Source organism: Octopus bimaculoides, chromosome 9 (assembly GCF_046866305.1).
Source record: "Octopus bimaculoides isolate indiv1 chromosome 9, ASM4686630v1, whole genome shotgun sequence".
Taxonomy (NCBI): Eukaryota; Metazoa; Mollusca; class Cephalopoda; order Octopoda; family Octopodidae; genus Octopus; species Octopus bimaculoides.
Window position 1 is genome coordinate 18,994,098 of NC_142936.1, and position 9,438 is coordinate 19,003,535.

The window sequence follows — 9,438 nt, forward strand, 5'->3', positions numbered from 1 at the left end:
GTGGTTGGTAAGCAAGCTACTTACCACACAGCCACTCCTACGCCTATATATATGTATATATATAAATATATATATATATATATATATATATATATATATATGTATGTATGTATGTATGTATGTATGTGTGTATATATGTTTTGCATTATGCATGTATATCTGTATGTAAGTGTGTACGTGTATATGTAGATGCAATTATAATATACTGTATATGATAATTTCTAATTCAGGTACAGGGCCTGCAATTATGAAGGAAGACAGTTAAATATACTATCTGTTTCAGTATTTTACTGGTATTTATTTTTATCGACCCCGGAAGAACAAAAGGTAAATCTGACCTCGATAGGTTTTTCAATTCAGAACCTTAGGATCTGGAAGAAATACAGAAAAGCATTTTAACCGACGCTCTAACGATTCAGCCAATTCCCTGCCTTGTATATAATACACAGAAATGAGTAGAAAGATGGATCGGTGGGTAAGTAGGCAGGTAGGTAGATAGACAGACAGATAGATAGATTATATTGTTATATTGGTTCCAAATTTTGGCACAAGGCCAGCAAGTTTGGGGGGAGAGGCTAAGTGTTTAACTGGTTCTTATTTTATTGACCCCACCCACAACAGATGAAAGGAAAAGTGGTACCCAAGGACCTGATGATAATGTTAACCTGGGCCGATTTTCAATAACATGTTCATAGGGCGCTGACGTCCACAATACCTCATTTCTTTTTTCTTTTCCTTTTTCTTTTTCCTTTTCTTTTCTTTTTTTCTCCATCTCTAAACAACCATGACTCTAACAAAGGGTCTCGAAAAGAAAATTGACGGCACTTGTACAAGAATGCTTCAAGCTGCTCTGGACTTCTTCAGGAGAATCGAAACCGCGATCCTATGACCGCGAGTCCGCTGCCCTAACCACTGGGCCATTGCGCCTCCACTCCACACTCCTGTGTAATGTTTTGTTAATCTTCATCACAGAGAACTGCTTCTCACACAGATATGTGCTACCAAACATGCTCAAGGTTCGAGCCGCATGTAGACGAAGCTGGGGCGTTTCTTTAGGACTGAAATTAAGTGAACTGTGCAGGCCCCGCAGTGTCGTACTTTGTCTTTAGTGCCCCATTACACTGCAGCTCTATGAGTTCCATCTGCAAATGTACAGGTGCAGTTCCCACGTCGATGGCAAATGTGTTGTAAAACAGCTCGAAATTACTTTTCTGTACTTCAAAATCAGTAAAAACGCCGACGAACTCAGCGCGGAGTGAGCTCAGTTTTTCGGCAAAGTGTGCATTTGGGAACACCATATGGCGCTGACTTGGTTCAACATTGCTTTACAACAAAGAAAGTGAGACAAGTCAAGTTGCATGGGTACATTTGTGTTTCCCATAAGCACAGTTCCACTTAAAATGTCTTCACTACATCATGCATATCAGTGATCAAGCGGTCCCGTCCCTGAAACTGCAGGTTCAAGGCGACGAGATGAGTAGTTATGTCAGACAGAAACGCCAACTCACCTTTCCACTTTTCAGCACGCAAAACTGTGGAGTCTTTTCTTTTGCTGTCCATGAACTGAAAGATTTCCTTGATCAGCAGGAAAACTCTGCTGAGAACGAACTTTTCTCCGACTTAACCACAGCAACTCTGTATGATAAGGCATGTCACCTTATTTATTTCCTGCAAAAAAGACCGAAATTGGCGGTGATTTAAACCTTCTATAGAATAGATGCAAATGTTAATTTATAAAATGTGACATATTAATAAAAATTTGTAAATGTACAACCATCCAGATATCTGAGTACCTTATTATTTGTTCTAATATATAATTCCTGTACATCACCTCCAAACCTTCTAATATATATATATATATATATATATATATATATATATATATATATATATATATATATGGGAGAATATACAAAAAATAACAACAGACGAGGACAGGTGGTGTAAATAACAAAAGTATATATTAGTATGACGCTCGGGAATACGGAAAGTCTTTGACGTTTCGAGCTACGCTCTTCAACAGAAAGAATACGGAGACAAGGAGAAAAACACGGAGAAAAAAAATTGAATAGTGTTCAGTCAACGGTCAATCATAATAATGGCCGATCATAACAATGGCTGACCGGAAGTTAGTATATATATATATATATATATATATATATATATATATATATATATATATATATATATATATATATATATATATATATATATATATATATAATTATAATATTATTAGGGACAAAATCCAAAATTACAGGTAAAAACTCAATTAAAATCAATTTATAAAAAATTAAAATTAAATTGAGCTTTACAGATTAAAATATATATAAATATATAGTTTTAGGGAAAAGAACCAAGTTTCATGAACTCATCGATGAAAATCCACTATCACATATAGAAAAATTAATAATTAAAAGCACAATGAATGAGTATAATATAATACAAAGTAAATATCATAAGATAAAGATAATAAAATGACTACACGTGTTTCATAACTAATTTTCAAATAGAAAGGAAATTTAAATCGATTAAAATCAATTAAAATTATCGAAAATAAATTCTATTCAAAAATACAGCTAATCGTCAGGTCTTAAATAGAGCAATAATTATAATAAATAAATATATATATCAACCAACAATAAGTACCAAATGAATTTATATAAAATACTTATTTTATAAAGATAGAAAAATTATTAAAAATATCAAAATAATAAACATTCCATAATCATCCCTTCATCCATTATAATATATGCTAACATGTATATTATATACAAAAACTAGCTTACATAAATTATTATCGTTATAAATACAATTTGAACGAAGTTTAAGGTTAAAATAATAATAAAGATAATATTAGTACATATTTAACCGGTGTAATAATTAAAGCTATACTATTTAAAACTAAAAACGTTTATTTAATTATCATTAAAAATCAATTGAATAATAGAAAAATACAAGAATACTTATTTCTACAAACGTAGAAATAAAAATAAAACTATGAATGAAAAAATTATGAATAAAAAAATTAAGAATGAAAAAAATTATTAAGAATGAAAGATTAAACTTTATATATACTAAGTTTTAATAAAAAAAACCTTTAACGATATTATAAACAATAAAGACTAATTATTAATCAAATATTATTAATCAAAAATAATCGAAAATATATCAACACTATTCAAATCGAAGTCTAATATTATGTTGAAATGATACTCTAACTTCTAAATAATTTAGTGTTAAATAAGTTATCTATTAAAAATAATCTTTAAAAAAACCAAATGAATAATATAAAAAACAAGAATACATATTATTTTATATTATATATTATATATATATATATATATATATATATATATATATATATATATATATATATATATATATATATATATATATATATATATATATATATATATATATATATATATATATATATATATTTGTGTGTCTTTGTGTCTGTGTTTCCCCACCACCACCACCACTGCTTGACAACGGTGCTGGTGTGTTTCAGTGGTCATCTCACAAACTCGATCAGCAATTGTATTTTTGCTAAGGCTTACATTTGCAAACATCTGCTTTTCGTCTGGACCCAAGACGTCACACACTTTCATCATGTAATTCTTCAGAAATTCTCCCTCAGTAAATGGTTGAGCTGATTTGATGATTTCCTCTGTCACCATAAAACTTGCTTTCACGGCGGCTTCACTTTGTGATTTTGCTTCGGTGAAAAACGTCTGCTGTGATGCTAGATTCCTCTTCAATTCTACCTTCTGTAGCTTCTGTTCAGCATTCAAGTTTTTCGATTTGTCTCGTAGTGCTGTCTTAGATTATATTACTTGATCACAGCCACATTGTCTCCACAAATTAAGACACAGGTTTGCCGCCAATATCGGTAAACATCTATTGAGCCTCCCAGCGGCTTTGAAAGGCTCTGTTTTCAGAATCAACTTTTCTCCTGGCCATTTTAACGGCTAGCTTTGATTTAAAATTAAGGGTGTGCATCTACCGACAGTAGTCTGATTGATATGGCATAAGCGAGATAGTGTGATGCAATATCCGGGTACTACACTACTTTCATGTCTTATGCACCAATCAAAAATGCGCAACAAGATGCTGCTAAGTTACTGTAATGACAAACATTCAAGCACTATACAACTTTCATTTTAACTTGTTCTTATCAACGCAGGAATGCTCTCAGACAGCCTTTCGTTCGACATGGCTGCTAAATTGGGAAATTTGTGGTTTGCACTTCATATTGCAGGGCCATTAAAAAATATTTGCCTAAAATTCTCTCAATGGCCGGATATAATTATGCGTCGAGCCGGATGTGATGCGCGGGCCTTGAGTTTGTCACGATGGCGAACTTGACAGGGTGGACTAACAAATTTTAAGTGTAAATTCTGAGAACAACGGAAACTAACAGGAAGATCGAGGCTTACGTAATTGGTTACGAATCTGGTGTATATGTCTTCCATATATATTAACTTCAATAACTTGGATGACAAAAATAATTGATCTCTGGTGCATGACAAAACTGGTCGGTGTGAAACTCATCCCAAACTACCACCAATTTTGTTTTTTTTTTAAATTTGACCTACGGGTTCTATTTTCACAGTAATACTAAATATATGTTTATTAAACATGAACATGACTTCATGTACGTATTTATTCATAATATCAGCACCTGGTTCCATAACTGTGGGGGTGGGATGGAAATATAATTCAAAACAACTAAAACTTGAAAATGTTTGCTGTTGTCTTCTTGAACATAAAATTGCAAGACCAAATACAAACTGATGTTACATCGCTTATATAAGTTATAACAAAAGAAAGATTTTTACCTATATCCAACCTTGACATTTAGCGAACACATTTACTATTTTACCTTCGTTGGTATGTGAATAATCAAAGGACGCCATTTGAGTCAATGACTGTGATACTGCATATTTTAACATCGAGTTGCCATATTTAAGACCATGTCTACACAGCAGTTTTGCTGAATGTCATGTAGACTTCTTTCGTAAATATCTCTGTAAATATTTGTATATTATCACACATAAGTAAATAGACAAATAGATACATACGTACATATATTCCTACACTCGCACATACACGCACATACAATGTTGCCTGTTGTTTTTGATGTTGCAACTACCTGAAAGCAGTGTTTGTCAAGTTGTGCACAAATAATTATCATACATCTTGGTATATCTATCAGTTTACCAGGCACGAACACTAACATTGTAACAATAATCAAATTGTGATGACTCCATAATTGTCTTCGACTTCGTTCGTGGTATACCAAATGCCAAATGCACTAACTGAATGGATAATGAAAAAGGTTTTTCTCTGTTCGGTTTAAGTTCGATTTTCGTTATAATACCCGCTCTCTCTCTCTCTCTCTCTCTCTCTCTCTCTCTCTCTCTCTCTCTCTCCCTCTCTCTCACTCTCTCTCTCTCTATCTATCTATCAATTGTTATATCTCTCGCTCGCTTTTTCTCTCTCCTCTATCTCTCCGAGCCGAGTGATGTGTTCTTCACACCTACTGTCTATAAGAAGGATTTCTCTCCCGAGAAAATTTCCACACCAAGAGTCTTTCTGCGTTTGAGTGTACACGAACGTATTAAATTTAATTGTACACAATTTATATTTCTGTTTAGTGCACCTCTAATTGATAATGGATTTTCTTAAATACCAAGAAATATTTTGTCCAGCGTTGTGTCATTTCTGCCACCTACTGCCCTTTAAAAGAAAATCAGAACAGTGTCTATATTGCATTGATAAGAATATCAAGAATTCCCTATATACCCAGCATGTTAGGTATATGTTAAACACAGACCGCTTCATATTGACTGCCCAGTCACTCCGATCCAAGGGAGATATGAAACAGTCTTTGAAACTTGAGGAGCAGACATCAGTTGGATCTCGACTATAAATTAGGTGAGAGAAGCAACAACCATTTCAACCTACATGTTCTGGCATAACTACAGAGTTGTACCCCCCCCCCCGACTTTGGAAGGTCATAACTTTCAGAAAAATGAATATTTTTTAATGAAATTTTCTATGCATATATTATTTATTATGTAGATTCCGAATATACAAAAATTTTCGGTGAAAGTGTTTTGGAATGGGGGTGGGGGACAATTTTCGGAAATTCCAACAGAGTCCACTTAAATTCCTCTTAACTTCCAGGAAAATGAATATTTTTTCATGAAATTTTCTACGAATATACCTTGATGTATGTACATTTCGAGCATGTAGGAATTTTGAAGGAAACAACTGCAGGTTATTTTTGAGAAGTGTTCCCCATTCGGTGGTGTTTCGGAGCAAGTCGTCCATAATTGTTTCATTTTTCTCTATTATGTGCGTATGTGCATCCGTAGATTTCTAATGAAGTTATACGCTGCTTCTGTTCTCTTCTACTTCTCTACTAGAAACGTTTACTTTGGAATTTACTTCTATTGAGAGAAAAAAATCGTGTGCATGTTATTTTTAACGTAAGTTTTCTTATGACGGCTTCTCTTCACTGCCTATTACTCCATTTTTGAATTTGGCATACCAATCAAGAGCGGTTCTTTCAGCTATAGCATCCTTTACATACACAGCACAAATGTCGCGAGCAGCTTTTGCGGCCTTAGAACCTTGATTAAAAGCAAAAAGGAGATGTCCAAAAAGCTTCTTTTTTCTTAACTTGACATTCCATTTTAATGATCTGAAAATAAACAAAAATTAACTAAAATTAGCTAGAAAAAAAAAAAAAAGATTCCAAAGTGATTCAAAAATAGAATTCTCGAAAAAGATAGATTCCAAAATTTAAAAACGCAATAAATTCCAAAGTTTAAAAAAATGGCGGTAACTTAGTTGCCAACTTAATATAATATTATTGATGAAATAAGATGTTACCAATACAGCTTTATATCGGACTAGCAGAGATACCTGGCACTGCACGAGATTAAAATGGCATGCTTTTTTTTTATTGCTTTAATTATTTTGCTCATGTGACTGCGGCCATGCTGGAGCACCGCCTTTGGTTAAAGAAATCGATCCCAGGATTTATTCTTTGTAAGCCTAGTACTTATTCTATCGATGTTCTTTTGCCAAACAGGCTAAGTTACGGGGATGCAAACACAGCAACATCGGTTGTCAAGTGATGGTGGGGATACAAACACAGATATACAGATATATATATAAACATATGCATATATATATATATACATACATACATGTGCATATATACGTAAATATATAAATATATACATTATATATATACATAAATATATATATACATATATATATAAATATATAAATGTATGCACATATATATATCTAGTGAAACTACCTATCGTCACTAGATACAAAACTGCTATCGCCATTCTTCTCATTTAAATATAAACAAACGCGAACGTAGCGGAAAACATTAACCTTGTCATCACGTGACTGATCATTATTCGAATCGGCAACTTCTTCGAACCGTTCCCGCCAGAACGCAAACTGACCAATCACAGCCCTTAATAAGGTCACGCGATAGTGTTTTTCTGCTACCGTCTTGGAGCCCTCTTAACGCCTTAAATAGATCAACTCATACCCAACAATTTGTCTCGTTTCAGTTTCTCTTAGAGATTGTTCCGTGTACCACACGACAGCAGCAGCAACAATCAGCCAGCGACCACTTCAACAGCTTCGTCCAGCCAACGATGACCACCGCCGTCGCCACATCAGCAACAAGAGTCTACGACTACTATCCAGCAACATCGTCATGACCAACACGATTACTACCAAGCATCAATCTCCACCAGCGTCAACACAACTTTCTATGTACACCAAACTAAACCACCGCGGCACACATCTCTCTCTCTTCGATTCTGTTAGGTGACTTAGCTTCACCAGGATAATAAACAGACAAGAGATCTCAGCCTGCAATAAACGTCTGTCCTCAAGGCCCTGGCATCGAAGCCAAAACACAACTAGTGATAAGCTCTGCCAAACGACGAACGACGAACATCTGTATAACAAGAATCACGGCCCGGCATCGATGCCACGACATCACAACTAGTGATCAGCACTGCCACGCTCAGCCTCCCCTCACTTCACATACAGACTCATACTATTGGGTACACAAGAACTGGTATAAAATTGCTCACGTGTTATTGACTCTCTTTCTATCTGCTGTAATATTTCACATACACACACATGTATCACTCACATACACACTTTTCTTTGTACGACGGCCTGTCTTTGATTATGTTCTTATGTCGCATTCACACTCTCACACAGACATACATCTTTAACGCTACAATAAATATTTCTGTTACTCATCTTATACGGTTGTGGTCTTTCATTACTGGTCATCTATGTTATCGTCGTATAACATATCATGTATATCATCTTTGAGATATATATTTTTGTGTTCGACCGTGTGACACGTTTAAATAAAAGGAGTCGTCTGTTTTTCCATTCGTCACCATTTCTCCTTTTTTGAGTTCGCACGGTCGTCCCTTACATATATATATGCATATATACATGTATATATATATACATACATGTGTATATATATATATATATATATATATATATATATATATATATATATATATATATACATGTATATAATGCATATATACAAGTGGGCAGAGCAAAATAATATGCGGTTCAATGTTAAAAAATTTCAAGTACTGCGCTACAAGGCTACAAGTGCCCCCCAACTGGCATACACAGGACATGGAGGTACTGCAATCCCAGAACCACAAACAGTGAGAGACCTGGACATCAGCATGTGTAGTGATGCATCATTTCACATGCACATTGTTAAATTGAAAGCAAAGTGCAGACAACTGGCAGGGTGGATACTGAGGACATTCAGAACAAGGGATATGTCAAATTCTCTTACACACCAGATGTGCCATCGAAAGTCTTGATTAGACTGCATCATCTGGCGGAGAAGGGCCATGCAAGAAACGTGTAGAGAGCACAGCATAAGGAGGGAAAGTCATGGTGGTGCTCCATCATGACCGCAGCCACTTGGCTGAGACGCAAATATATATATATATATCTGTATATATATATATGTATATATATATATATATATATATATATATATATATATATATATATATATATATATATATATATATATATATATATATATATATACGGGAAAATATACGAAAAAACAACAACAGACGAGGACAGGTGGTGTAAATAACAAAAGGATGTATTAGTATGACGCTCGGGAATACGGAAAGTCTTTGACGTTTCGAGCTACGCTCGTCAACAGAAAGAATACGGAGACAAGGAGAAAAACACGGAGAAAAAAAATTGAATAGTGTCCAGTCAACGGTCAATCATATATATATATATATATATATATATAGAGAGAGAGAGAGAGAGAGAGAGAGAGAGAGAGAGAGAGAGAGGCGCAGGAGTGGCTGTGTGGTA

The 9,438-nt window shown here is 34.3% G+C and overlaps 1 protein-coding gene and 1 long non-coding RNA gene across 2 annotated transcripts in view; one reads left to right on the forward strand and one right to left on the reverse strand.

The window, feature by feature from the left end:
• The window catches only part of LOC128248675 (transmembrane protein 229B-like), a 72,438-nt gene extending 68,382 nt beyond the window's left edge, over window positions 1-4,056 (reverse strand). Inside the window, exons 1-2 of the mRNA XM_089357228.1 lie at window positions 3,564-4,056; window positions 1,509-1,668 (exon numbers count right to left, since the gene is read on the reverse strand). The gene's annotated coding sequence lies outside the window, so the exon portion shown is untranslated. The remainder of the gene's footprint in view (window positions 1-1,508; window positions 1,669-3,563) is intronic.
• A 474-nt stretch (window positions 4,057-4,530) lies between these two features.
• Window positions 4,531-8,323, forward strand: LOC149134000 (uncharacterized). The gene is made up of 2 exons (XR_016243068.1): window positions 4,531-5,943; window positions 7,611-8,323. It is a non-coding gene; the product is annotated as an uncharacterized LOC149134000 (long non-coding RNA).
• Window positions 8,324-9,438: the final 1,115 nt, after the last annotated feature.